The following is a 7,962-nucleotide window of genomic DNA, read 5'->3' as shown; positions in this document are numbered from 1 at the left end:
AGACCTTGCTGGGTGTGGAAGAATTCAGCCTTGTAGAATGCACAGAGCCCTTCCCTGCAAAATCTTCTCTAAATTATACTGGAGCGGAACATTAAATAGATTTATTAGCCTGATAAGCTGGCTGAGCTTCATTGTGCCCCTGTCACCTCTAGAAACTTAATGGCATTATTGGATACCTATGATGTGTACTTGGACCATATCCAAGCCACAGGCTTGGCATTGCGAATTATGCAAAGGGACTGTCTAAAGAAATGGCAAAGACGACTGCATATGGCCGGGAGAGGGAATGTGTTTCCTACTAACCCAGTGGAATTTGACTCCCATGATCCTAGGAAATTGCAAAGGCTTGGCTTGTTTTGCTTGTGGGACAGCTGGCTGTTGAAATATCTTGTTTGTTTCATTGTGCCCACGCCAGTCCGGGGCTCTGTTGGCGCCTCACTCCAAAATCCCTGCAGCAGGTTTCCACCCATCAATTAGAACAGTGGGGAGTTGAGGAGCAACCCAGGAGAGGGCGGCACCAAAACTTGGCAGCTGAGCCAGAAACCAAGCTGCTGGCTCAGATGCCACAGGGAAGAGTTGAGGCGTCGTAGGAAGGTGCAGAAGTGTTTGCCTACTAGAGCTGCTGGACAAACCAGTTTCCTGAATTCCACAGAACTGATTCATTCCCTCAAAAAAACTGGGGCCCAAACAGGTCCCACCAAAATGAGGAAGGCTGTGGCTATGAGACAAAAACACAGGGAGAGCTCAGACGTTCTGTCCCCTGCAGTCATCCTGGGTTTGACATGTGTTTCCTCTAAAGGCAGAGGAGAGGAGCTTTTCCTTCCTGGCTCTCTGCTCAGAAACATAGCAAGGTTATTCATATGACCACTCCTGGGGCAGGGAGGGGAAGGCAGGGTTGAACTTACTTCCCCCTTAGATGGTCGCTGACCTGCTGTGTGGTGTGCAGCTTGTACGCCCACACTATCTGCGCTGCCCTGAGCAGCGTGGATCTCTGGAGGCTGGAGAAACGAAGCCCTCCATTTTGTAATACACCATATGAGAAGCATGGCACATTGAGGGATTTCCCCTCAAGCCAGGCGCTCTAGGTGCCTGCCTGCCGCCCGAGCAGACACACAACCCTGGACCTGGGTAAAAGGCTGAGTAAAAAACTCAAGCTACCCTGGGAGGCAGGGCCGAGATTGGCACCGATTCTGGTGCTTCACATGAGCAACCCTACCCAGGTAGGGCTGTCCAAGCCTAAGAGCCTCAGTCTCTACACCCTCTCATACTATGCAGATAGTGTGCCACTCCAGATCCCACTTTAAATTCCTCCCCTCTAGAGATCCCATGCCAAGTCATTTCCTACAGGCATGGCCCAAGACAGCCTCACAAGCATAGTCAAGTGCACCTGCCTGGTGCATGTCCTCTTCCCTTTGGCATTCTCCACTGGCGGCATTCCTCCCAATTGTCTGTCAGTTCATTTCCTAAGGCTGTAGCTGAGCATTGCTCAACATCTCCCATCATTGGGACTGATACCCAATTGCTTTGGACACTATATGTTTGTCATATATGGATGTCAAGAGGCCTGCCATAAGTGATCTCCTGGTACTTCCATCCCCTTTGGCCTCTGTTCATGCAGATTGGCTATAGATTCACCTATGTCTGTCTAGTACTGGAAAGATCCAAACAGTGTTAATTGGCCACGTGTTAATTGCTGGCATAGTGGATAAACTGTGCCTTCCCCTATCTTGCCATGCATGAGCTGAAACAATTTTGCCTGGTCCCACCAAGTTTTGAATAAGGTGTGATACACATTTTGCATGCACACACACGTACCGATAAGGCAAAGAAAGGCGAATATGTCTTTAAACATATGAGATATCACCTGTGCTTAATCCTATATCTCTCTAGGTTTAAACTTTTTTTTTTTTACATAATGTCCCAGTTGAATGCTAGTCAGAGAAGTGACAGGACACCATGTTTCTTACAAATTTTTTTCCCCAGAAGGCAAAGGGCCACTGCCAGTCTTCCACGTGGGGGAATCTGGTAAGAACAATTGTTTCCTCTCCCTACTACTGATGATTTCACACTGCCCAAGCACATGTACTCCAGAAACTGAAGTCTTTAGTAAGCACTTCCAGCATTATAGGGGGTTGGATTGAAGACTATGCTTCTAGGTCGTACTACATATCTATTTAGAGAATGAAGTGGACCCTGGAAAAAAATATATGATTATCATAGCACCATTTGTGTACATGATGTGCATAAGCAAAACAAAACCAGGTTCTGGCCTCAAGGCATTTACAATTTAAATTTAGACAAATGAGGGGATGAGCCCCAGAACCAGGATGGTGGGGGTGGGGAGAGGAGCAGAAGCCCCTCTCTAAAGTTGGCCAAAAGTATCAGAGCTGAGCACTGGCAACAGCCACTAGTTGGCACCAGCTGCCTGAACCAGGCAGCTAGAAAGGGCTCGAAATTAGCAGTGGAAGACCAGGAACATGCCAGAGAGGTCAAGCCAAGAGGACAGTCAGGAAGGTAAGCAAGAACAGCAACAAGGAAACCTTGAAGATGTATAAGGCAAGGTCAGCTTCAGACAGGAAGCTTCTTATGCTCTTCCACTTCCTGTCTGCAGGGAAGACAATAATGGGTCTCACAGGGCAGGGCCAGACCTGGAGACTCAAAAGCTATAGCAAGTCACCACAAGGGGCAGTGGCAGAGACCCAGGGAATTCTGAGAAAAGGAAGTGAGCCCCGCTGCTGGGAGTGATCAGGCAAAAAAAAAAAAAAAAAGTAAATTGCTATTGCAGTCAAGCTGATTGATTAAGGAGAGGGAGAGGTGCATGGCATGGGACCATCGCTTAGCTGAGCTAAGCAGAGTTAACATGTGGAGAGAGAGGGATAGAAAGGCAACACTGAAGAAATTCATAGGCTGAGCACTAAACAATAAACTATAGCACTTCCATTTTCTAAGAATACATTTCTGAAATGTGAACAAAGAGAATGTATTTTCTCATTCCCTTTGCTATATAAATATTTTTAATTTTAAAAAAAAGGAAAATCAGTATATAAATATTAACGGTATCTTTCACTACAATTGGGATCCCTTTTGAATTTGTATGTTTATTTAATACTACATCTGTAAATAATATAACAATAGGTCAGCCTTTACCTTTTGAAATAGAACAGGCTCATAAACTAAATGCTGAATCCTGTTCATGTTTACTCAAAAGTCAGTCCCACTGACATCTGTGGGACTTAATTTCAGGTAAGTGTGAACAGGCTTTTGTCTAAGTAAATAGCTCCACCGACCTCAGCAAGTGCTGGGTAAATTGTACTGCAGATTGCAGGGAAGCAAGGTATGCCTCAACACTTACATGCGTGCGTGTACACACACACACCCTCACAGTGGGGAAATGCCTCTCAGAAGCCAAAAGTTATAGAAGAGATGTGTCTGTAGTGGTGAAGGATGGGCAGGCAGGAAAAGTACCCCCCCACAATAGATAATCTGTTCCTGCTCCCTGTCTGATTTGAGCCCCATGTCTGAAAAACATTTCCAGAGCTCAAGGGTGGGAGTTGACTGCCTCTTGTTCATCCTGAACAAAAACATGGATAGCCATTTGACAAATTTATTTATTTATTGAATTGATTTGATTTGATTTGATTTGATCTGCCTTCCAAAATGGCTCAGGGCGGTTTACAATTAAAACAAACCACTAAAACAGTAAAGAGCTAAAACAAATTAAAAAACAATATAACAATTAACAATTTAAAAACATTTTAAAACAATTAAACAATTACAGTGATTAAAATCCTGAAATCAGGTTTTTAATTTAAAATAAACCAGATATTAAAACCCCCAAAATTTAGGAAGCTGAGAAAGCTTGGGTGAAAAGATGGGTTTTCAGGTGTTTTCTGAAAATTGCCAGAGATGGGGAGGATTGTATCTCAGCAGGGAGCGCATTCCACAATCTCAGGGCAGTGACCGAGAAGGCCCGTCTCTGTGTAGCCACCAAACGAGTTGGTGGTAACTGGAGATGGACCTCCTCAGATGACCTCAATGGGCGTTGGGGCTCATAATGAAGAAGACACTCTCAGAGATACCTAGGGCCTAAGCTGTTTAGGGCTTTGTAAGTTATAACTAGCACTTCGTATTTTGTCCGGGAACCTATTGGCAGCCAGTGTAACTCCATCAGTAAAGGAGTAACATGGTCTCTCCGAGATGACCCAGAGACCAACCTGGCTGCCGCGTTCTGAACCAACTGAAGTTTTCGGACTACTTACAAAGGCAGCCCCACATAGAGCGTATTACAGAAGTCAAGTCTGGAGGTCACCAACAGATGTACCACTGTTTTGAGGTCATTGATCTCGAGAAACGGGCGCAGCTGGCGTATCAGCCGTTGCTGATAGAAAGCACCCCTGGCCACTGCCTCAACCTGACAAACCAGGGAGAGGTGTGAATCCAGAAGTACTCCCAGACTGCGAACCTGTTCCTTTTGGGGAAGTATGACCTCATCTAGAAAAGGCAGATCAAAATCGTCTCTAGAGTTCCGACCCTGCACAATAAGTACCTCCGTCTTATCTGGATTCAGCTTCAGTTTATTCTCCCTCATCCAGCCCATTACTGCTTCCAGGCAGGCATTTAGGGCAGATATGCCAGCTCCTGAAGAAGTTGACATGGAGAAGTAGATCTGGGTGTCATCAGTGTACTGGTAACACCCAGCACCAAATCCCTTGATGATCTCTCCCAGCCGTTTCATGTAGATGTTAAAAAGCATTGGAGAACGTATGTAGCCTTGGGGAACGCCATACTTAAGCTCAGATTTTGAAGAGCAACAGTCTCCAATTGACACCATCTGGAATCTATCCGAGAGGTAGGAGCGGAACCACTCTAAAAAAGTGCCTCCCACCTCCAACCCCCTCAGACGTTCCAGAAGGATACTATGGTCAATAGTATCGAAAGCCGCCGAGAGATCCAAAAGGACCAACAGAGTCACACTTCCTCTGTCAATTGCCAATTGGAGATCATCCATCAGGCCGACCAAAGCAGTCTCCACCCCATCGCCCGCCCGAAAACCAGTTTGAAATGGGTCTAGATAATCAGTTTCCTCCAAGACCACCTGGAGCTGAGAGGCCGTCACCCTCTAAATTACCTTGCCCAGCCATGGGAGGTTGGAAACAGGCCTATAATTGCTAAACTCTGAGGGATCTAATGCAAGCTTCTTTAGAAGAGGTCTAATGATTGCCTCCTTAAGACAAGGAGGCATCCTGCCCTCCCTCAGAGAAGCATTTATGATTTCCACCAGGCTGTTTACAACAGCCTCCCTGCTTGACTGAACAAGCCATTTTGGACAAGGGTGAAGAGATCAAGTGGTAGGCCTCACTGCTCCAAGCTTGTCCACATCCTCAGGAGTCACAAACTGAAACCAATCCAGTCGAATCACATAAGAGGAGTGATGGGGCACCTCTAGCTCAGACATCAAATTAATTGTGGAGTCTCCATCTAGGTTGGCCCGAATCCGAGAGATTTTATCTGCGAAAAACTCTTTAAACACATCACAGCAGGTAACTGATGACTCCAAATTCTCATTCAAGGGATGGGGGGCAGATACTAACCCCCTCACAACCCTGAACAACTCCGCTGGACGTGAACTCGCAGAGGCAATACAGGCAGAAAAGAACCTCCTCATTGCCACACGTATTGCCTGAGCATAGATCTTTAGATGTGCTCTATGTCGCAATCTGTCGGATTTGAGTCAAGTCTTCCTCCACTTGCATTCCAGTCACCTACCTTGCCGTTTCAGCCCCCGTAGATCTTCCGTATACCAAGGGGCCAAATTTGAAGCAGGTCGGAGGGGACGCTTGTGAGCAATCTTGACTACTGCCCTGGTAAGCAAGTTGTTCCAATTCTCAACCAGGGCATCAACAAGATCACCAGCAAAACCAACATTAAATCCCTCCAAGGCTTCTTGGAATCTTAGTGGATCCAATAACCTCTTCGGGCGGACCATTCTAATGGGCCCCTCGCCCCTGTGGAGGTGGGAAGTAGTTGTAAGTCCAATCTTAACCAGATGGTGGTCCGTCCATGACAATGGGAAATCACAGGAGTCTCCACCCATGGAACACCACCCTGATCAGAGTAAAATACCAAATCAAGTGTGTGACCTGCAATATGCGTCGGTCCAGAGACCACTTGAGATAGGCCCATAGTTGTCATGGCCGCTATGAACTCCCGAGCTACCCTGGACAGACTGATCCCGAAGTCTGGGAGACTCCAATGCGACTTCCGCGACCAAGTCCATGAGCTCAGTAAGGGATTCCGCTGGGCAGTGGGGTGATCAGTACACCAATAGAAGTCCCAATCTATCCCTGGTCCCCAAACTCAAGTACACACATTCAATATGGTCTGATACCCTGACAGGGACCCTGGTAAGGGAGATGTTATCCTTATATACCACAGCCACCCCACCTCCCCGCCCACATCCCCTCACCTGCACCTCTACAGAATATCCTGGGGGGAGAAGCTGAGACCAAACTGGACCACTAGCCTCCCCCAACCAAGTCTCGGTAATACATACCAGGTCGGCCCCTTCATCCATGATCAAATCATGGATGAGTTCAGATTTATTTTGGTCCGACCTGGCATTACAGAGGAGCAGGGGAAAGCTATGTGGGTTGTTGGCAGTGTTCCCCGAGGTCAAAGAGCTGGCAGGACAGCCGGAAGGGGAGACAGCTATTAAATTTCTGACTACCTTTCCCCTGGAACGGCCCGCTGACCTGCCAACGTTACTTCTTCTATTCCCCACCACCACTGGGATAGCTGCCCCATAGTCAACAAAGGCGCCCCGTCCCCCATCTCCAGACGAACCCAAACACATTACAGCAACTTCAACCCAAGTCTAAAACAGCTTAACTAATTAACCAGAAGCCCCCTAGCCCTCACCCTCATTCTCCCCCAAAGGGGCAACCCCCTTTGGTGTCACCCCTTCAGTGGCGGGCCCACTGCCACAAGGAGCCTTCCTATGAAGCCCAAAACTGAGCAGGTGACCCGAGGAACAGCTGAGTCACTCGGGCTGGTCCCAATCCTGCCCACACTTCCCGCAGATGTTAACCTGAGGCTGCAGCCCCACAGGGGAAGCAAAGGCAGGCAGGCAACAGCAGAAGGAACCCCAGCACCCACCTGGTCTCTCACTCCAGGCAGCACTGTGTTGGAGGTAGATGGACTCTCCCTTTCCCTCTCTGCTGGGCTTCATTCAAATGGCAGTAATGAAGGCAAATACTTCTAGGCACAATGAATTACCACCACTATCTCTGATATGAGAAGTGCACTAGTAGTATGACTGCATCAGAGTCCCAAAAACATTCAAACTGGGATTAGCTGATAATTCAGTTATCACATTGTCTATAAACCCATTTATAACAATTATAAGTTAGGCTAGCTTGAGTCTAGACTTTCCTCTATACTCTGGAAACAAAGCCTGATTATTTAAGGTTCCTAAGCATTCTCTCCAACCCACTTCTAAATTAGCTCCATGGTATACAGAACTATGTGAGCTGAAGCAGCAAGGTAGACTAGAGTGCAAATGGAGAAGGACTAGAATCCAACAGACTGCAGCATAACTAAAGATGTATGCTCTGGCAATATGTGCAGCAAAGAAACAATTTTTTGCTGCACATATTGTGTCCAGTGGAATTGTCAAGGGTGGTGAGGGGACTAATATAGGCCCCTTCCGCTCTGGTTTTGGAGCCATTTGTTAGCCACTGTGAAGCTTTTAATAAGTTTTTTTGTGTGGACAAAATATCTTGTATTCAAGCTTTACCTGGATTCCATTGTTGGTGCAGAGTCTTTAGCGGAGATATCCAGTAATTCCTCCTCTTGGGTGGATCACTTAAATTGGATCAGTTTCAGTTTGTGACTCCTGATGCTTGCAACTGTGTGTCCTACCACCTATCCTCTTGACCCTTTTCTGACATGGCTTATATCATC

The sequence above is a fragment of the Hemicordylus capensis genome, chromosome 2 (genome assembly GCF_027244095.1).
Source record: "Hemicordylus capensis ecotype Gifberg chromosome 2, rHemCap1.1.pri, whole genome shotgun sequence".
NCBI lineage: Eukaryota > Metazoa > Chordata > Lepidosauria > Squamata > Cordylidae > Hemicordylus > Hemicordylus capensis.
The sequence above is the reverse complement of the archived record's forward strand: the minus strand, read 5'-3'. Positions refer to the sequence as shown.